This window comes from Peromyscus maniculatus, chromosome 6 (genome assembly GCF_049852395.1).
Source record: "Peromyscus maniculatus bairdii isolate BWxNUB_F1_BW_parent chromosome 6, HU_Pman_BW_mat_3.1, whole genome shotgun sequence".
Taxonomy (NCBI): Eukaryota; Metazoa; Chordata; class Mammalia; order Rodentia; family Cricetidae; genus Peromyscus; species Peromyscus maniculatus.
Genome location: NC_134857.1, coordinates 82964478 through 82986724, shown reverse-complemented (window position 1 = coordinate 82986724; position 22247 = coordinate 82964478). Strand labels below are relative to the sequence as shown.

At 48.9% G+C, this 22247-nt stretch overlaps 1 non-coding gene across 1 annotated transcript; it reads right to left on the bottom strand.

The window, feature by feature from the left end:
* Positions 1-266: 266 nt before the first annotated feature.
* LOC121830650 (U1 spliceosomal RNA) lies at positions 267-427 on the bottom strand. Its single transcript, XR_006073868.1, has one exon. It is a non-coding gene; the product is annotated as a U1 spliceosomal RNA (small nuclear RNA).
* Between the last annotated feature and the right edge of the window lie 21820 nt (positions 428-22247).

Here is a 22247-nt window from a genome sequence, read left to right as displayed (position 1 = left end):
AAGAGTCCAGAAACACAGATTAGGAGTGTGGGTGATTGTGACACATGGAGACCTTGAACTGGAGCTGATTCCCAGCTCCCCAGCCTCCCTGGCTGTAGGTCCCTGAAAGACAAGTCACTTGGTGGTCTGTCCCATGTACTTCCTATTTCAGCATTTGCATGCATGATGGTCATATCCTTCAAAACCCAGGGACATCCAGGAACCTGAATAGGCTGGCAACTGTGAAGTTGCTTTTTTTTTTTTTAATTACTTTTTTTTTTTTTAAGCAGGGGAGAGCATGGATGCAGTCCCCCACTTCCACAAACTGTGCAGGCAAGTTTCCCCCATTTGGGGAAATCGCAGGGGTCAGCACATCCGAAGTGTGGTGGAAGAGCTCGCCCTGGGAAAACCACCTTCGTGATCATGGTGTCCCCTGCCAGGTAAGTATGTGAAGTGAGTGGTTAGAGTTTCCCCAGACACTCATGTGCTGTGCATCCTCTCTATGAAGGTGTCAAGAACAGTGTCAGAGCCCCACTTCATTGGGATAGATCTGGACCCTCTCAGAGCTGGGAAACCTTTCTATCACTCCCTAGTGTCCAGCTACAATCCACTCTGCTGTAGGAGTCACCAGAGACACCCAGCTGGGATTTCTAACACCGCCCTGCAGGTGTTGGCCTGGGCAGTCTGTGAGATGGCTGATCCGAGGCACCCCTGGGAACCTGGGCCAACGTTTCAGACGCACCAGTGTGAGCAAGCCTCAGTTCTGGAGTGCACCTCGCTTCCTTCTCTGCAGAAAGGAAAGTAATAGTAACTTGGCAGGCTGCCGAGTGAGTCACACTCACCTGAGAGCATCTGGAACTGGGCTGGCGCTGGCTGGAGTCACCACCTCCTCCCTTCTCCCAGCGCGATGACAGGGGCACTGGAAACAAGCCTGTTTGAGAATCAACAACTGCCGGAGTCGTCGGATACACAGTGTATAAACCGGAGCACAGTCTGGCCTGTTTCATTTCCCCCGCTGTCCACGTTTCCAACCTGTAGGTCTGGGCCTGTCTGTTTCAGACAGCGAGCCCCTGGGGGAGGGGGTGGGGCACTAGGCTGCACCAGGCCAACCGTCTGCCTACTCTTGAGCTCTTGAGGGCCGTGACAATGACAACACCCATCTTACAGTTACCGCCGCCTGGGACTTTTCCAGCACCCCGGGAGGCAGTGAGGACGGGAGAGGAATGGCCAAAGTGGACAAGTGTTAGCAGAAGGACATACAGCTGCCTGTGGCAACAAACCAGACCTAGAACACCCGTGCATTTGGGTGGAGTCCTTGTACACACATGTGCACTAGCATGTGCATGCACAAAGACCAGAAGTCAATGCTGGGTGTTTCCTCCATGGCTTTTCACCTTGTTTATTTGAGACAGTGTCCTGCCAGTGAACCAGGAGCTCGCCATTTTCACTAGTTTCCACACGGCCTAACAGTGCATTATGTTTACACAAAAGGCTTTTTCCTGGGACTCTCCAAGTCCACTATTAGGGCAGGTGAGGGCTCAGCCATGATGCTCAGGGAGGCAGAGCCATAAGCTATGGCCCTGTCCCTGTTTCTGCATCTCTGAGGGAGGAGCAGGGTAGAGGATCGTGGTTAGTGTAGCTGATGGTATTATCAATGTGCCTGGAGGTCTGTCTTGCATTGAACAGTGGTGGGGAGCCAGTCACCCTTTTCCCTGAACTAGCTACACATTCTCTCTCTCTCTCTCTCTCTCTCTCTCTCTCTCTCTCTCTCTCTCTCTCTCTCTCTCTCATGCTTCTGGCCTTCCTAATGAGGTCCATCCAGTAACCTATACATGGAGAAAGTGAGAACATCCCTGGCTGGCAGGCTTTGTAATCCAGGAGGCATCTAGGCAGTGGTACCAGGTCCTGGGTTCGCTGCATGAGATAGCTGTTTGAAACCTGGGACTTATACAGGGATGCTTGGCTCAATCTGGGAGGAGGGGACTGGACCTGCCTAGACTGAGTCTATCAGGTCGATCTCAGTCCTCGGGGGTGGCCTTGATCTGGAGGTGGTGGGAATGGGGGGTGGGCTGGGGGGAAGGGGAGGGGCGCAGGAAGGGGGAGAACAAGGAAATCTGTGGTTGTTATGTACAACTGAATAGTATTGTAAAATAAAATAAATTAAAAAAAATAAAAATAAATTAAAAAAAAGAAGACGATGGAAGTGGGCAAATGAATGCACCCGAGAATAAGAGAGAGACAGAGAGAGTCAGAGACAGAGAGAGAGAACAGAGAGAGACAGGGAGACAGAGAGATAGAGAGACAGAGAGAGAGAGAACAGAGAGAGACAGGGAGACAGAGAGATAGAGAGAGAGACAGAGAGAGACAGAGAGACAGAGAGAGAGAGTCAGAGAGAGAGAGAGAAAGAGAGAGGGAAAGAACAGAGAGATTGAGAGAGAGACAGAGATAGAGACAGAGAGAGAGAACAGAAAGAGTCAGAGAGAGAGACAGATACACAGACAGACAGAGACAGAGAGAGAGGCAGAGACAGAGAGACAGAGACAGACAGAGACAGAGAACAAAGTCAGAGAGAGACAGACACATACAAACAGAAGGGGGGAGAGAGAGAGGGAGGGAGAGAGAAGGAGAGAGAGAGAGAGAGAGAGAGAGAGAGAGAGAGAGAGAGAGAGAGAGAGAGAATACCAGAGTAAGAATGAAGTTTAGATTCTGACTGAGTATGGGAAGCAGGGGTTCATCTGACAGGCTCCTGGAATTCCAGGTGTGATGTCGGAAGGGCATGGCCTCGGGCCATCAATGGATGAAAGGGAGGGAATTCCTGAACACAGGGAGTGGGTGATATTGTGGTTCTACCCAATTTTCCTCATAGCTCCAGGATCTGGCGAACACATGGCTTTTGTTTTCCTACAAGGCCATTCCCTGATTGGGAGGGTATCTCACCTAACTGTAGGCTTGTGGGAACAGATGAGCCCAGCCAGCTCTGTTTCCCTCTAATGGTTTGGAACTGGGAAACACACAGAGAAGGGGAGAGTGGTGGGCGGGTGTGCCAGCTAACTTCCTCCTGGCTGGGACGGAACACCTGACTAAAGTGATTTAAGGAAGGACAGTTGGTTTTGACTCCTGAGGGTACATCATGGTGGGAAAGCCTGGTGGAAAGAGCATGAGGCAGCTGCTGATGTGGTGTATGCAGCCAGGAAGGGGCAATGCTCAGCTTACTTTTCTACTGTTAAAAAACAGATTACCGCCGGGCGGTGGTGGTGGCGCACGCCTTTAATCCCAGCACTAGGGAGGCAGAGGCAGGTGGATCTCTGTGAGTTCGAGGCCAGCCTGGTCTCCAAAGCAAGATCCAGGAAAGATGCAAAGCTACACGGAGAAACCCTGTCTCGAAAAACCAAAACCAACAACAACAACCAACCAACCAAACAAACAAAACCCCACAGGTCGCTGGGCGGATGGCTCAACAGCTGTGATCCCTCGTTGCTCCTGTAGAATACTCAGGTTTGGTTCCCAGGTCTTAACATGGTGGCTCACAACCACCCATAAATCCAGTTCTAGGGGACCGGACGCTTTCTTCCAACCTCCATGGGCACCAGACTAACATATAGTGCACATACATATATATACCCAGGCAAAACACAAAATAAAATAAATACATATTTACAATGTTCTTTACATTTCTTTCTTTATGCACACATGTCCGCACACATGAGGAGGTCAGAGAACCACTCACGGGCCTTAGCTCTCTCCTGTCCTGTGGACACTGGCATGGAACTCACGCCATCAGGCTTGATGTCAAGCAACTCTACCTGCTGAGGCTTCTTGCTGGCCTCCATGTTCTCTCTTTTGTTCACTGTGGAACTCCAGCCAATGGGATGGTACTGACCAGTCAGGGTGGGTCTCCCTCTTAAGCCTCTCCGCAAACACCATCACCGATACACCCACAGCTTGGTCTCTGAGAAGGTTCTAGGTCCTATCAAAGTTGACAACCAAGCTGAGGTGAACAGAAGCTGCAGACTGGGGAACTGGAGGGCCATGCTGTGGAAGATAGAAGGGAAAGGCCCAGGAGGAAGTCATAATACCAGGGGAACACTGGGTAGAAGATGGTCAGACTCCCACTGCCCAGGGCCAGAGGCTGCTACAGAACCAGAACCAACCTCCTCCTGCTGCTGTGCCCCCCCCCACCCCGTTTGCCTTTCTCTGGGTTCCTGAGTCCATGCTTCCCTTCGAGAAACCCTCACGACAAGAGGACACACTGCCCAGTCTGGCTCATACAAACAGAATTCGTCTAACAGATGCCTTGGTGGCCTGAAGAGGGGAGGGACAGACGTATGTGCGTGTGCTTTTCCACGGAAATGCACGTTCAGACTCATTTCCAACACAGGAGTCTGTGAGCGTGGAGCAAGCGGGAGGGGGGAGGAGGGGTGGGGGGAGGGGCGGGAGGGGAAAAGGGGGGAGGCTTGAGGGGACATGCAGGGGCCAGCAGGGAAGACTTCCTGTGGCATCCACTTGGCAGAACTCTTAGTTGTAGAAATGCTAATTTCATGTTCCTCCGGAAGGTAGGAGCCATTTGAGATCAAATTATCTCCTCACACACTGAGAATCTGATTAACTGGAGGATGATAACTGGTCCTTAGGGGCTGAGGTGGAGTGATAGGATGCTGATTAAGAGCTGAACACAATGGTCCAGAGGGGACCAATTCTCTGCCTGCCCTGAAGCCCATTTCTGGGTGTTGACCTTCTTTCTGCCCCAGACTCTCCAGAGTGGCTGGCCCTTATCCACTGTGGTTCTTTAGACACAGTGAATATGTGGTCATGTCCATGTCTTCCTGGCACCCACCACCTACTCTTTGGATAATAGTCCCTAGATGGCTGTGTTTGTGTCTGGGTGGTGCTGGTAGTGTCTCACTGGATCTATAGTCAGGGTCTCTTCTCTGGCACTCTCCTGGAGATCTTTGGCAAATCCTGGGTATCTCCATGTCTATTTCCTCCTGTGAACATGGGAAGGCTGCCATTGATGGCTTGTAGCAATGCCAGTCTCTCTTCTAGCCGTGGGGACAAAATGGCAGTGTTTGAGAAAGGTTTGTAAACCCAGTGTGCTGCCAAGTGAGGAGGTGACATTACTTTCTCCTTCTAAGGACTGTCCTTCACACTTCACCCCGCACCTCCCAACAGCTGGGCCAAAGTAACATCAGCACACCGCAGAGTGGATGAGGGAGTTCAAGCATGGCTTTGACTGGGATCACCTGCTGCTCCCACACTCCTTGTTAACACTTTCCTGGGGCCCCTGGAGGACTGGCCCTCCTGTGCTGCTGATGGAGCCACTCAGCATGCGCATGACCGCAGAAGGCTTCAGAACCTTGCCGAGAGAGAAGAAGCACCAGCCATGCACCAAAGTTCAGCGTGTTTTGGAGGCACGAAAACACAGTGAGTGGATAATTGAGGCGAGAGGGTAGCTAGTGGGAATCACCTCACCATTCAGACTGAGGTAGGGCAGGGAGGAGGACACTTTTATTGAATTCTTCTACGAGCTTCCAGAGGAGGTGGTTTCCAGGAACCGAGGGCTGAGGGTGGGCTAGGCTTTTGGAGAAGGTGTCCCAGAACATTCCAGACCACCCGAGGGTCAGTTGCTTCTGCAGCTGAGGTGGTGAAATGCCTTTAGGGTGGTTCGTTTCCCTTGATGACAGATTAGTTAGAGGGGTGTATTTATGTAGCACACGTGTGTGAAACATTTTAGAGAAATCCTAAGTAGAGATTTCTGTACATTGAATCTGATAAAGACGTCCTGGCCTTATTGTTTAGGACTGGAATGTAGAAATGGAACCTGGAGAAGCAGCAGAACCAAGAGAGCAGACACGGTGATTCAGTCGAGCTTAGCTCAGAATTCAGTTCAGCGGCAGCCCGAGCTTTTCAGCTGATGGTCCATCGAGCTTCCATTTGCTTTCTGTTTATTGAGGAGAACTGTCACTCCCCCAACATTCCCACTGTCCTCAGCTTCAGAAGCGACTATAGTGACTGTCAGGCATCCACACACTGGGCTGGAACTTCCCAGTGTGCCCATCTACTCAGAGTGAGAAGGACAGAGCCTCCCCCTGTCTACTGAACAGCCCGTTCTAGTCTCCACTTCCTCCTACGGCTCCCAAAGCCTCAGGCATGACCTCAACAGGTTTACTCCTTAGGAAGGAAGATGGGGGGTATAAGACTCTTTATTCCCACTTCCCAATGGGAAACGGAGGCACTGAGCAGGGTGAGGGACTTATTTAGGGATGAGAGGAGCCCCTTGTAGAACCGAGAACAAACGGGGATTTGGTTAAGAGTGGCTGCCATCTAGTACTGTGTGTGTGTGTGTGTGTGTGTGTTCATGTTCCTCTCTGATCCTCATTATTCAAATGGGACACCCTGGAGATGACACTTTTAAAAAGGGACCCCCTTTTTTTTGCGGAGTATGCGCTACTGGGCACATCACATAGTGTTTCCTAATCATATGTGCTTATTTGTAAATAGGAAATGTCAATTGTCCCTACCTTGCAGTATTGTTGAGGGGGCCATTGAGGTTACTCAGATCAGAGTGTCAGAATCCATTTCTGAACTCCAGTGAACACACAAGACATCAGTCAGCAGCACCCACTTGGTGGAGATCACGCACTGGGGGTACTGACTCAGGCCACTCACTACTTCCTTGGACAGGAGGAGCCATGCTGGTCAGCCTGGATCCAGACTAATGGAATGTGGGTCTGTGCCCTGTTACAGTGACTTTCCTGGTCACGCTGCTGCTGTAGGGGAGTAACTAGCTCTGGATGCCGACCACGTGCTGAGGGTGTTCCGTGAGAGGTTCTTAGCCCTCCTGCTTCCAAGAGGTGCTATTAAACTATAAGGAATTGCCTACCCGGCTTGTTCTCAGTCTTTCTCAGCCCTCCTGGTACCCGTGATTCCCCTGCCATCCTCTTAGAAGTGGGCTTTGCCTCAGAGCCTGCCCCAGCTCTTCCCCTTCTTTTTCCATGGTGGCTGCTACCTTGGAAGACTGTTTCTCTACCGATGCACAGACTACTGCCAGCCCTGCATCAATTCTCCAGGCTTCAGACTAAACAGTCAATTTACCAATTACCTCCCAGAATTTTCCCCTTAAGCACATCCAACTCCCCACGTTCAAAATAGAACTTACCGTCTTCCTTACACACTTTCTAATGATCCCTAGTCTGGTGAGCAGCATACCACCAAGCCAGCCCCCAACCCCCCTGGCTGGGGCTAGAAAGTGGTTGGAACACTCCCACTCCCATCCCATCTCCACACCCACTCTGCGGCCACGGCTTGCTGATCGGCTCTCTTCCACATCTCTTCCTCCATCCGGCTTCGTGTCCTGGTTCTGATGTCCACCCTCATTTTCTGTTGGCCTTCAGTCTTGTTTCCCGAGGACCAGCTTCAGTTCCCTTTACATCAGAGTAATGCATGCATGAACATGTAAAGCAGCTTGCTGCTTGTCTAGCTTCCTATCATGTTTAAAGGAATGAGAAACCACCCATGGGCTTACCTTCCTCTCTGGCTTCCCATTCTCTCTCTTCCCAGATGGGAGATCATCTCTAGTCCCTGCTCTGGCCTGACACACCTATCTTCCATTCGCTTACCTGCTAAACATCTCAGCTTGAGGTTCACATCTGTTGGGCAGACCCTCCTGCTTTACCACCTCTGCCTTAGCACACCCCCACACGTACACATGCACGCACACGCACACACACACATGCATGCCCCTACGGCAAGTTATCCAATCTTGTCACCTGGTGGAAATGAGAGTGATGGCCAAGCCTTGGTCACATGTCTCCCTGGTGTCCATACTGGTGTTTAGCACATAAGCGGAATGCAACCCATGCCTACTGCCTGAATAAATGAGGAAGTTACAGAAGATGTAAACCCAGGCTGAACTACAGAGCGGAGGGGAGCCACGCTCTGCTTCTGTCCACTAGAGGGCACTCTCGCCGTGCTCTTCACAGCCAGTCTCCCAACAACCCCTGTGAGCTGAGCTAGCTGGCAGAGGCGCTCAGGGTCTGGCGGCCTGGCTCCTTGCTGGGCCCCTGTCAGTCTCTCCAGAGCATCCTTTATTTCTCTATTTACTCTTCTCTCACGCCATGTCTGCCCTGGACACACACAATGCTTCTCTACAGAAACTGAAGACCTTTTCTCACTTCTTTAGTCCTGGCCAAAAACTGTTTAAATGGTCAGAGAACATTAATTATTGACGACTTTTGAGGGTTCTAGCCTCCTGTTGCTTTAATGCTTTTGAGCAACGCAGGATGTTACTTTGTTATGTAAGTAGACATGTGTTTTTGGTAGGAGGGTTGGGCTTGCCAGAGAAAGCCTCAAATCATACCCCATTGGCAGGGTTGCCTAGTGGTGCTTATCTCTGACTATCATTCCAGGGCACACATCCATCAATATGCATCTCACAGCATACCTGGGTGCCCGGTGCCCAATTGTGAAATGAGCCTCACTATTATTTTTTAAAGACAATTGTATAAATATTGCACTCTTCAGCTTCATTCGTAATGGCTCCTCTTCATTGAGTACCACAGGGTTTTGTGCCATGAACCCGCACTTAAATTCTTGCATTCAGTACCAGGCATCTCTTTCTGGAGTCAGCGGGGATTACACAAGGGTGATATGGAAGAAGAACTATTGAGGCATTCAGGCTTTGTGCCACTGGAAAGTCAGTGAGAGCGAGGGACTGGGGAGAGAGATGCTGTCTGCCTGGGCCGTGGGGGCCAGATTCCTATCACCTCACGCTGTGGGGTTAAAGGAGGCATGTTTTCATGCAGAGGAACTTCCTGGGACTTGTCTCTAGGGCAGAGATAGGGAAGTGGGAGAGGAGAGGGCAGCATTAAAAGCCCGACAGGTAAGCAGTGTCAGGAGGGCTGGTGAGGAGGGGTACTGTGGAGCCGGCTTCAGCCTGCTTGGCCAGGAACAGTCAAAAGAGTTCTGGCTGGGGGTGGGGTGGGGGAGTTCTAACTTTATCAAAGGAAAACATATGGGGAGAGAAGACTGTAAAATACCTATGGCTTATTATTTGATTGCCTTTTAATAATCGGAGAAATTCCTGGACAATTTGAATCACATTTTCTCCCACTCTTGTTTGCTAGAATCTTGTTTAAATGAGACTATTGAATCAGGAGCGCAGAGGACCCTGGGATTGTGTGGGTTAAGCGAGGCTCGTGGCGTAATAACTGGATAACTGGTCACCCCGGCGCAATCCCCGCTGACTCTGAAAGAGATACACAGACTGAACGCAGGAATGTAAGTGTCGTCTCACAGTGTAAAGCCCCATGGAACTCCATGATGAGGAGCCGTTATGAATGAGGCTGGATACTTATACCCCATTCTTTAAAACACAACAATGAAGCTTATTTCATAAGGGCAGGACTCCTCCTTTATGATGTGAGATCCACTAGGTTTGGCTGAGCATCTGTGGAGGAGGTCCCACGGCTGGATTCCAGAGCCCCTTTCAATTCAGAAGTCTGCGGCTTCATTAAAATGGCAAGTTGCCAGGCCAGTCAGCTGAGTGTCTTACCTGCTGCTCCCACAGATGGATGTCAGTCTATGAAAAGCAGGGGTGCACAAGGAGATGGTGGGCTTCTGACCCATGGCGGAGCGTTCTTTCTAGTGGCTGAGCTAACCCTAGGATCCTAAATCACCCTGCCCCCAACCATGGAGAGCTCACCCTGCATCCCTCTGCATATAGTCAGAACCAGATAGCACCACGAACAGCTGCTGAGAATATCCCGTGTTCGGCAACCATGTAGGTGCCGCAAGTGCAGGTATTTCAGAGGCCCGGCGACTCAAGTTCAACTCTGAGAGATGGAACTGTGGAAGCCAGGGGCAGTAAAGAAGGGGTCCCTGCATAGCTAGAAATACGCACCAGGAGGGAGGGAGTGATGACAGATGAGGAAAAGCTTTGCTGAATAGATCATTTGTGTGTATCTCTGTGTGTGTGTGCATGTGCGTGCATGTGTGTGTGTTCACATGGCGCTTCCTGGTGTACATGTGGAGGTTAGTGGACAAGACATCCCGAGGACCACTACCCACCTTCTTTGAGACAGGGTCTTTCATTGGCCTGGAGCTCACCATTAGACTAGGCTGGTCAGAGGGCCCTGGGGCTCCTCCTGCCTCTGCCTCCCCAGCCCTGGGATTCCAACCGTGCACCATTACACCCAGCATTTTCACATGAGTTCCGGGTGTTGGCTTGAGTCAACTGACCACCTCCCTTGCCCCGAAGAGGCCATTGTTCAGTGAATTCTAAGGAGTGAGTGGGGCTTTGCCAGCCGGCGAGGACTGGGCAAGGGCATTCCACAGGCTTCAGAGCAGCTGTGCAGAGCCAGGCAGTGAATGAATGAATGGGGATCTAGGGCCAGGGAGGAGCTGGAAGGTCCAGTTAGAAAGTTGTGTATGTGAACGGGCAAGCTGGAGAGCTTTGTCCTCCGTACTAAGGAGTGCCAGCTTCATCCTGCAGAGGCTGTGGGTCCCTGGCGTCCTGAAATCTCAGCACTCTGGTCATCTACTGTGCCATCCTTGGGGCTTAAACTGGGCGTAAGATTTTCTTGTTTTATGGGGCTGATGTTGGTGTCCTGAGCAGAAGGGCTGTGTGTGTGTGTGTGTGTGTGTGTGTGTGTGTGTGTGTGTGTGTGTGCGTGCATCAATGGCACAGTGACAGTGGCGACTCTGGGTTCGCTGCCCCTCTGTATACATTCGCTCTGGGATGGTCACCTTCCTCCGGACACTTTCTGTTGGACACATTCAGCCTGGGATTTTTCAAGGCTACTAAGTCAGAGCTGTTCTTACGGTTTAGATTTGTTTCGGGTCTTTGCAAAGAAAAATTCCCTCGCTATTTGTTTTTCAAATTTCTTCCTTCTCCCTCTCAAATTCCATGCTTGTTTAATCTTGTTTAAACAATTAGGATCACTTTAAGGGAGCCACAGTTGGAGCCCATGGGGGAGGGGGCCGGGGACTGTCACATCTCGCTGCTCTCTCCCACGCTTGCTCTCCTGCCAGCTGATTATCACATGAGAGGCACCAGGCGACACAGCACCTCTCCAGGGGCGCTGGATGGCAATGGCTTGCTCTTTGTGTGAGAGGAGCGTTTGCCACCTTCTTCTTCTTCTTCTTCTTCTTCTTCTTCTTCTTCTTCTTCTTCTTCTTCTTCTTCTTCTTCTTCTTCTTCTTCTTCTTCTCCTCCTCCTCCTCCTCCTCCTCCTCCTCCTCCTCCTCCTCCTCCTCCTCCTCCTCCTCCCTCCTCCTCCTTCTTCTTCTCTTCCTCCCCCTCCTCTCCCTCCTCCTCCCTACCCTCCTCCTTTTCCTCTTCACACATTTGATTAAAACTCTTGGGCCCTATCCAGGCAAAACGGTGAGAGGCAACCTGAGACCTGGCTGGATGGCCCCCGAGTCTCTCTGTTCATCCTGTTTCCTCTGGAGTACAGCAGGCGTGGGCCTGGGCAGGAGAGACCCTTTGGTTTAAGGTTTGCAGACTTTTTTTTTTTTCTCTCCCACTTCACTTCTGGAACCTCAGCTTCTTGAAGTTTGCCAGGAGCGGTCTGTGACTCCTGACAGCTGGGTGCTGGGGGCAGGAGCTTGGGGGAGCCTGAGGGCTGGCATTTAGAATGCTCGCAGCAGAAGTGGGAGTCACAGTGGTTACTGGGAAGTGTGAGAAACTGGGCCAGGAGTATTTAAAATGTGCTCACTCAGCTCTCGCGATATCCCCTTCCTCAGGCGTCCTTCCTGGGGCACATACGGAGGTGGAAACTGAGGCTTGGAGCAGTCACATTAGTTAAAGAAATGGTCTTGGTTCCTGGGGTGGCAACCAGTGAGCTTAAAATCCTGTGCTCTTCCACTGTGTCTACATGGGCAGGGGTGGGAGTTAATGCCTTGAAAGTCAGGACGATTTTCCAGCCTGCCATCAAATCTGATCTATTGAATTTCCTCAAACGAGCAAGGAACAGTTCTCCAGCAAACATGATTGCAGTCTCTTCATGCAACATGAAACCACAAACACTGGCAGCCTGGGTCATGAAAAGCAACTGCTAGAAGACACAGGTTCCTGGAGCGTTCCCATTAATCGTTTCTACTCATTCATTTATTTTGTGTTAGGCTAGTTCTGGCTAACAGACAAGTGCTAACAGGCACTAAGGTGGAGCAAAAATGTATGAGAGTCTCCAGCTGAGAAAAGTCTGTATGTTCACATATTTTTAGTGCAAGGCAGAGAAGGCTGCTGCTATTTGATTTAAGTGGTGTACCCCCCAGGCATGCTTCCTCGGCAACAGCCTCTGAGAATCTTCATTTCAGAGCTACTTTGAGCATGAATGGGGGAAGCAGGTGTGTGCAAGGGCGGGGGGCTTGTCTCAAAGTGTGAAACCAGCTTCTGAGTCCTGGGTGATGTTGGGCATCTCCCATAGTCAATCAGTCTTCTACGTCCTTTCTGTTTAGGTTGCCATCAAAATGATCTAAAACGTCCAAGTACACTGGCCTATGAACTTGACCTGAGGGTGACAGAGGAGGATACAGGAAGGAAGGCACCTTCTTCCTACAATTTTAGACCTGGCTGGGGATGCAATGCCCCAAGTGAATAACCCAGTGGATTGTTCTCTTCCTGGAAAGTTCTAGAAGAAACACAGACTCACACACCATCTTACTCCTGTCTTAATTACTTTCTTGTTGCTGTGATAAAACACCATGACCAAGGCAACTTATAAAAGCCCATTTAATTGGGCTTACAGCTTCAGAGCATCAGAGTCCATCATGGTGGGCAGGATAGCTGCAAGTAGCAGCCATGCTGGCTGGAGGAGCTGAAATCTCACCAGCAGGAGTCAGGGGAGCACATTGGGAACGGTGAAAGTCTTTCGAAACCTCAAAACCTGCTCCCAGTGACATGCCTCTTTCAACAGGGCCTGGGACCAAGTATTTATACACATGAGCCTATGGGGGCCATTCTGATCCAAACCCACATTCCAAGCCCTGGCCCCCACAGGCTTGTGAGCATAGCACAGTACAAAATGCATTCAGTCCAACTTCAAAAGTCCCTATTGTTTTCCAGTCTCAACAGGGTTTAAAAGTTCAAAGCTCAGCCTCCTAGTTGTAACCCACTGTAAAATCAAAAGCAAATTACATAGCTCCAACATATGACGGCACAGAATATATATTACCATTCTGAACGGGAGCAATCAGAGAACAAGGAGGAAATATTTGACCAAATCAAGAAGGCGACCCGCCAGAGTAAACTCCAAATCTTGTAGTTCCGTGTCTGAGGTCAAATGGCTCAGATAGCTCTTCCCGTCCAACTTTGCTGCCTACAACACACTTCCCTCTCGGGCTGCTTCCCTCCCTGTGTTCCATGTGTGCAGCTTCCCTTGTCAAGGATCCCGTAGATCTGGTCCCTCCAACACCCTGGGATCTCCAATGCAATCTAGGCTTCACCTTCACAGCTTCACCCAGTGGCATCTCCAGGGACTCCACTGTCACATGTCTGTCCTCCAAGCCTCTCCTTAACCAGGGAGGAAGATCCCATAATATTTAACTCCTGTGTCCTTCATAACTCTAAAGCCAGAACCATGTAGACAACACTGCCAAGTTCAGCTGCTTGCTTGGGATGGAGCCTGGCCTCCCTTAAATCATATTTTTAGCAGCTTTTGTTTGTAGTTGCTTTTTAGGAACTGAAAATTCCTTAGCCCCCCCCCTTTTTTTTAAATTGGGAGCCTATCTGGGTAGGGCCTTGCCCCAAGGCCACTCCTCCCTTTATTCCAATTTGGGGCAAGCCTCTCCTTAGTTTCCTAATCACTTTCAGCACAAGTCTTGGCTCCAAGCTTAAATTTCTTGGTGCTCATTGTCAAGCTTTATATTTTTTGTTGCTTTCCGCCCCATTTTCTCTTTTTCATTGTAGATCTGAATAAGAGTGGTTACTAATAAACATGGATAGAATCAAGATTAGAATTCCTTGAAATCTCCTTGGCCAAAGAAATTAGCTCATTACTTTTAAATTTAGCCTCAAGCAAGTTCTGAGGACAGGGACAGAAGGTAGCCATATTCCTTGCTAAAATATTACAAGGGGGAACCTCTAGTTTAGTTGCTAATATTGGTCCCTGCTGAAACTTCTTTATAAAACTGGGCCTCCATAGACCACATGGCTCTCAGCATTATCTTCCAGGCTCTTACTAAGATGACCTGTTATGTTCTGCTTATAGCTTTCAACCATTTTTCTAGTGCAAAGTCCCAAATTCTTCTACATTCCTCCAAAAAAACAGCATAGTCTATAGCTTGTTATAGCAATAGCCCACTCCTTGGTACCAACATCTGTCTTAGTTACTTTTCTATTGCTGTGAAGAGACATTATGACCAAAGAAAATCAGAAAAGAAACTGTCTAAATGGACTTAGCGTTTCAGAGGGTTGAGAGTTCATCATGGTGGGGCAGTGTGGGAACAAGTAGTGGGCAAGTTGTTTGGAACAGCTGAAAACTTACATCTTAATCTTCAAGCAGGAGGCAGAGAGCACACTGGGAATGATGTGAGCCTTTTGAAACCCCAAAGCCCACCCCCAGTGACACATCTCCTCTAACAGGGACACACCTCCTAATCCTTCTCAAACTATTCCATCAACTGGGGACCAAGTATTTAGACATATGAACCTATGGGGCCCATTCATGCAAACCACCACATTCCCCTTTACTTGCAAAGTTCTCACAAGAGCATTCTGGAGAGTCTTACCAGCTATTTCTCCCCAGAGCTTAGAAGGTGCAGGTACTCTCCATGCTCACTGTGCTCAGAAGGAGCTGGGGTCCCTCTGCTTCAGTTGCATTAACTGTTATTGTCTTGCAACCTATCAGTTCTCTCAGAAAAATCCCACGTCCCCTATTGTTCTCTTTCTTTCTCTGGAAGATAGGAGTGGGTGCACAGCTTGGGTCGTGGAAGGACACCAAAGTTATAGCCATGGTAACGCAGCCCTCTGAGTCATCTCTATTTTTGATATCTGAGTGTGCAGGGGTTGGGCTCCAGATGATAAAGAATGTATAAATGATTGTGATGCACTTCACACTTGTAAAAAAGAACAAATGTTAAATAACAACAACAATAATTGTAATGTGATTTGGTTTGGGGAGGAGGCTTCAGGATTTCCAGGATGGAACACATATGGAATGCATTCGTGGCTCTGTATAATGCCCTATAAACTGATTGGGCGCAGATGAGAAACATTTGTCAGTGAGGTTCCCATTACTGGGTGTGGTGGGGTCTGGTCTGGGCTCTTCTTGGAGGGGCTGCTTTAGACAAGGAGCTGCTATTGTTAGCTGCCGTGGCGGGGAAGGCTCAGCGGGGAGTTCTTATCTTCACGCTTTAAGCCAGGGTTGCTTGAATGGCTGAAACTGTCCGTGTCAGTCTGTCAGTCAGAAGGTATGATGGAGCCAACAGGAAATGCTAAGCACTCAGGAGCAGCTCTGTTAAAGTCATAGGCCATGAGAATTTCAGATTTCAAGTTTATTCCCCCAGAGGCCCACACTGCTTTCTTGCCAAGAGTGAGCTATGGAATTAAACAAAGTTCCTGCAGGTTTGGGTAATCCAGGAGACAGCCTGTAGTGGGTTCCCTGCACTGGTGGTTGGTTGCAGTGTGCTGTAGACTCTTTGAGTGCAAGTGCATGTAACAATGAAGCCTTGGCCAGGCACTTTTTGATGATAAAAAAAAAAAAAAAAAAAAAGGACACGTGACATGTGACTCCATAGGTTTTGCTCTGGAAAAGAGGAAGTGGAAGATTTTCCCAGAGGTCTCTGTCCCCGGAGTTTCCAGCTCCTCTGTGGTTTGGCTTCCCCACGTGGGTGGCCTTGGTGGGCTGCTGTTGTTAGCCAATTTCCTTGCTTCTATTTTAATCACCAGTGCCACCGATCATTGTTGGATGTGCTCGTGGAAATTCTACAAATATTTAAGAAACGAAATCGAGTTAGAGGTTTATGAAATAGAGATGTCTGCCACATTTAAGGGGCTCTAACGTACACAGATGGTTTATAAGGTCCAAATCGAAGCACTTTGGTCCTCCTCGACTTTCTAAGTTTTGTTTGATAAAACTCAGCTTTTGCCGAAATTGTTAGGGCCGTGGGTAGATGGGAGAGCTTCTGGGAGACTGGAGGGGAGGGGTCCTGGGAGAGAGAGCAACAGCTGGGAAAACGGCAGCTGTTGGAGGGAGCTGGAGGAAAGAATGGTGGACTGGCCACGTTTCCCTGGCTGCCACTGATGGAGACATCGCAGTGACTGAGGTACCCAGATCTAGGGAGTGAAGCTCTGAGCTAGGGTTTCTCATCTCATAAAAGGGTACTTCCTGGGGGAGAGGGGCTCTTGGAATTCTGGGTAGAAAAACACTGGCTAGATAGGATGACAGGAGCAACCTCCCCTCCCCCCCGTATGGGTTGATGGATTTGCTCCTGTTTTTGTATCTTTGCTAGCTCTGCGGTCAAGTTCAGGTATGCCAGAGCAGCCGGGAAATCTTTTTTTAAATTTATTTTCCATCCCGATTGCAGTTTCTCCTCCCTCCTCTCCTTCCATTCCCTCCCCCAGCCTTCCCCCCCATCCTCTCCTCCTCTATTTATATTCAGAAAAGGGCAGACCCCCCCTCCTTAATATCAACAAAGCATGGCGTATCAGGTTGTAATATGACTAAGCACCTCCCCTTGTATTAAGGCTGGGCAAGGCGACCCAGTATGAGGAATAGGGTGCCTCCCAAAAGCCAGCCAACGTGTTAGGAACAACCCCCACTCCCACTGTGAGGAGTCCCACAAGAAGACCAAGCTACACAACTGTAACATATATGTAGAGGGCCTAGATCAGTCCCATGCAGGCTCCTTGGTTCTCAGTTCAGTCTCCGTGAGCTCCTATGAGACCAGATTAGTTGATTCTGTGGTTTTCTTGTGATGCCCTTGACCCCTCTGGCTCCTACAATCCTTATTCTCTTCTTCAGCAGGATTCCCTGAGCTTGGCTTGATGTTTGGCTCTGAGTCTCTGAATCTGTTTCCATCAGTCGCTGGATGAAGCCTCTCTGATGTCATTTGGGCTAGGCACCAATCTAAGAGTATAGCAGAATATCGTTAGGCATCTTTACCTTGACATTTTTTTTCTCCAGTCATGTTGGGTTCTTTTGTAGGTCTCTAGGCCATCCAACCTCTGGGTCCTGGAGCTCCCAGCAGCGTCAGAGATGGGTTCACTCTCATTTCCTGAGAAAGCTGCTGGGCAAGCTTTCCCTCCCCAGCTTAAGTCACATCTCTGCAGACTATTGCCCTCTGCCTTCTGCCTGAGGCACAGCTGTGCATTTGTTCACCTTAGGGGTGAGGAGGCTTCGGGGGCGGGGGGTGGGGTGGGGTGGTCCTCCACCAGCTTGTCCTGTTGTTTAGAGCTGAAATGGGCAAAAAGAACTTTAAAAAGTCATCCTTTTCTTTATTTCCTCTCCTGACATCCAGTTTTACCCTGAAATATATCTCACATTCTTCCTATAATGCTCATTACCACTACCCACCACCAGCACCACAATCCTCTTTGGGGACCAAATTACATCATAAGCAGCATGTCACCACATTCGCGTTTCCCAATGCCCTGCTCCATTCTTGTTTTTCTCCCATGTCTGATGCTAGAATAACCTCCCCTACATAGTCAACTTTAATAAAAGTTGACTGGATGATTAATAATATACATACAGATTTAGCACTTACAGGCCTGCAATAAAAGTGGCCTGGGTTACACACAGTAGAATAACATTTGAGATACATTTCATTACTGTTTTGTAGGGAAATACAAAAGTAACTGACCATAGGGAAGAAAAAGATTCGTACAAAAAAGAAGATAGAATATTCTAGGCTACAGAGGTAGACCATGTACTGTGGGAGGACCTGGGAGTCATTGCTAGCCAATGATGGACTTGTAGTCAGATGCAATCTCACCTACACTCATAGGACCTTGGGCAACTCTGAGCCTGAGTCTTCGCTCTTGTAGGGTGAGACTTAAGAACTAGACCAGGGTTCCTCCTGGGGGACAATTTGACTCATCATTTGGCCAGGCTTTGGTCACTTGCCAGCCCTCCCCAAAGGCTTGGGCGATGAAGGATTACTTCATTCTGAGAATAAACAACTCAAGCAACCTACTCAGAAACTTGGGTCCCGGAAACAGTGCATCACAGGACACGTGAGCTGACAGACAGATGAGTGGTGAGCCATGCTTTCCTGAAGGACCAGAATCTGCATTGCCCTTCCTGGGGATGATGCTAATAGTTGTGGCTGGCCATTAAGCTAGGGATGTCTGCAAGATCCCCAACACAGGGCAAAGCGTAGCTACCATCCTCATGCTCCTATAGGAGTTCACCTCACTCTACTCTCAGCTCCAATGGCTTACTGCAGTCCCCTTTATGTGTTGATCAGTGCTTCAGAAGACCCACACAGTACTACACTAGCCCATCAGATAGAGCACCTGGAATCCAAATAGCTGAAATTTCAAAACTGGGGTGTAGGGAGGCTGCTCTTCCCCCAAACATAGCCTTCTGGTAGTCTGGTTCCACAGTGTGCTAAACTCAAGGGTCATAGCAGAAATTACAAGATCAAAACAACTCCAACATTAAATATTACTTAGAGGGTTTTTAATTCATTAATGTTGAGTTCATGGCCCAATTTCCCTGGTTTATTAAATGCCAAAATATTAGTTTTGAGGAGTAGCACTATGGGTCTGGGAATCATCTCAGGACAAATAAATCATATGCTTTTAAATTCTTTCTAAACCTGGGAAGACTTATTGTCATCCAGGATAATAAATTTCATGAGACTAACAATTCTAAAGAAAGATTAATTTTGGTCCCACGAGGAGATTAATAAAAGGAAGTCCTTTGCTTCATGAATGTTTTGCTCCTCCAGCCAAGCGAGCTTGTTCTCTGCATCTTCTCTCTCTGAGTAGCTTCCTCCTTCACCTAGTCACTTCAGCCAGGAGTCAAACTTTGCCCTTTCTCCACAGAAACATCTCACTGGGGTCCTCCAGAACCCATCCCTTCTGGCAGTTGTCCATGGATAAGAAATCCAGCTGGAAGCTCATACACATGTGTAGTAGTGAGCAGGATTCTTAACTCCTTTGTTACATTGCCTGATTCATCTTCAGATGATGGGGTAAGACAATTAAGGGCCCATCTAGCTCTCTGCATTCGATAGTTCAACTTGTGGAAATTTGCATGCGAGTCTCTTCTCTGTAGGAACTAGGTTGCAGATTCAGGGACTCTTCCTTGGCTTTGTTGGTGTAGCAACACAAAATGGAAGTCACATTTCTATCCCTTTCTAGAAGTTAAATACTCTTTGCTGCAGATGATAAATATTATATCTATCTTTCATAATATCCACCCAGGAAGACATATTCATCTGTCTTCTCATGGCTCCTTAACCCTCCATGAGTCCTATGGTCATGAAATCATGGTCCGAAGCCTATTATTTGGTTGCCTATGTGAGACAGCTTTTATTTGGAAGGTCAGAATAGCTCACTCAGGCAGTTTCATATGGTCGTGAGTTCCGTGTCTCCGTTCTGGCTGTTTTATCATCCCTTTTCTCCTCATCACATCCCTTGGACCATTTGGCACACCTCCATTCATCTTCCCAGGCTTTGCCCAGGCAGAGTTATCCCAGCAGCTTTCTTTGCTCTCCTGAGTGGTCCTGCTCATCCCGTGAGCTCCATGGGGTCCGGCACCAGGAGGAAGTGGATGGCACACTTAAGCCGGGGTATTGAGGGTTTGATGAGGGTGCCATTTATAAAGATGTGTTCAAATGGAAGGGAACCTGACAAGGTTTGTTGAAGCCTGTGTGGGGCCAACAATGGAAGGAAGTCCCTGTGCACCCCAGGTCCTGAAGAAGCAAGAGGAGGGAGGGATCACGACAAGGCTGAGAGCCACAGTAGAACCCAGGAGAGTCCCACACGCAGGAGAAGGAGAGGTAGCGTCTTCCAGTCCCAAGGCCAGCGGAGAGGAAGCCTTCTTTCTTCCTGTCCTTGAGGTCTCCGCCTGTGTCTCACCCAGGCCAGTCCCAGCCAGAGCCAACAGGCCTGGCCAGAGTGGGAGGGAGGGGACTCTGCTTGTGGAGGTCAGAGAGGCTGCAGTGTCAGGAACTGGAGGAGTTGGTGACCTACTACTAGTTTTTGTTTATCGTAAATTTCCACTATTTGGCTGGACTGGACGGACATTTTATCTTTTGTGAGTGAGGCGAGAGCCTGGAGAACATTTAGAGAATTATTTATACCTATTGTTTTTTTAAACGAGAAAGTACTTCAAAAGTCCAGCAGTGATGTGATACTCAGTGTTCTCAATGATGTAGTAAATACTCAGTGTTCTCGCCATAAGCTTAACCAAGTGTTAATATTTTACCAGATTAGTTCAGATATTTATTCAAGGAAATAAAATGTTAACAATTCAGCTGCAATCATCTCCCCTAATACCAACCCCCTCTCTTGTAGCCGTTTCACCCCGAAGTGTGTCACCTTTCCATAACTTTGTCACACATTCAGTAACAATACCCACTATGTATGTTTATGTTTAAATGTTTAAAACCGGCAACCCATTTTTGCAATTTGGTTTTCTATGGACTTAACTGTGTGTTTTTGAGATTTATTCGTGTTAATAAGTTGCATGTAGTTCATTCATTGTGTTCATTTCTTTTTTGTATGTAGGTCATTGGTTATGTACATGTTTGTATGTGTAGCAGGGTGTGAGTACACACGTATGGAGACAAGGAGTCGGCGTTGTGTGTGTTCCACCATCACCCTCCGCTTTAGTTTTTGAGACGGGGTTTCTCACTGAGCCTGGAGCTCACTGATGTGGCTGGCTCCGGAGCCCCTGGGATCTTGTCTCTATGCTCCCCGCGCTGGAGTTCCAGGTGTGGCCCACCACACCTGGCTTTTCTCCTGGGTGCTGGAGATCTGAATTCAAGACCCTACCCTGATTTCAAGGCCTCACGCTCAGACAGCAAGCTCCTCCCCATCAGAGCGGTCTCCCTGGCCCCCAGCTGCCTCTTACAGGACCACACCATGCTTTCTAATGCATACCTGTGTGGATGGACATTTGGGTTGCTCCAGGTCTCTTCATTTCCCTCCTTGACCCCTCTCCCTTCCTCTCCCGCTTCTTTCCTGTTTCCATTTTTATTGTTACAGATGCTGCAGTAAGCTTTGGATCCCATTACATCACTTCGAAGATTCACACCCGGAAGTGGAATGTTTATCATCAACTCTCCTGAGAGTACCACTTTATCCCCTAGACTGCTCGCTCCAATTCACAAAATCTGCATCTGCCGGAGACATCTGAAGGCCTCATTGTGTCTAAAGAAGAGGGTAGCAGCACCTCAAAGGTGTTGATTCTAGGGCCAGGGAGGCTGTAGTGAAGGATTCCTGTCCAGTGTTACTGAGATTGTAAGGATCTCTTCCTTCTCACGCACAAGGAGCCTTCCCTTTCTTGCCCAGGCGGGAACATTCCAGTTCACCTTCCCTCCCATGGGATATTGCTGTATTTGTGCCAAATATGGTGCTGCTGTGGGGAGAGGTGAAGAGACTTGCCTGCCCCAGCTCCCCGCAGGGCCGAGGCTGACGAGGAAGCTGCTGTTGTATGCCAAGCGGAACATTGGCAGGAAGAAATTCAGCCAGTTCCTGACCAGAGGGACAATGGGCAGCAGCAACTGATCACATGACTGACGTCTTTAAAGTTTTTTTTTTTTTTTAAATAAAAATAGTCTTTGCAGAAAGTAGAGAAAATTGCAAAGCTTCCTGTCAACAGCCAACCAAGAGAGGCTACGTACAGTAGGGTGTGTAGCCTTTGGAAAGAGTCACGAGTTTAGCAGCGGCTGGTCACCTGTGACATCATGCTCACGATGTCCTCTGTGTGCACAAACATTCACTTTGTGTTACAGTGTAGTAGAGTGTTCGTTTTTTTTAAAGAAAGAACACAAAATTATGGTGAACTGCCTCTGCCTTGGTGACTCTGAGGGATAAGAAGGTCAGGGCGCCCAGGAGGGCACTGCCAGTGTCTCATCGAGGACTGGGTGTCATGAGCACAGTGTTGGAGAAGAGTGAGGGCAGAGATGGAGAAGCTGGGTGCTAGAGATGACCCGTGAGCCAACGTGTTGGGAGGACGCAGATGTATGTGTACAAAAGGAGGGAGATAAGGTGGTGAGGAGCTTGGCAGTCAGCGGTGCAAATGATGAGAACAATAGATAGGAACGATATTGGGAAGGTGGTTTTGGAGATGGTCCCAGAGTCCACTAGTTGG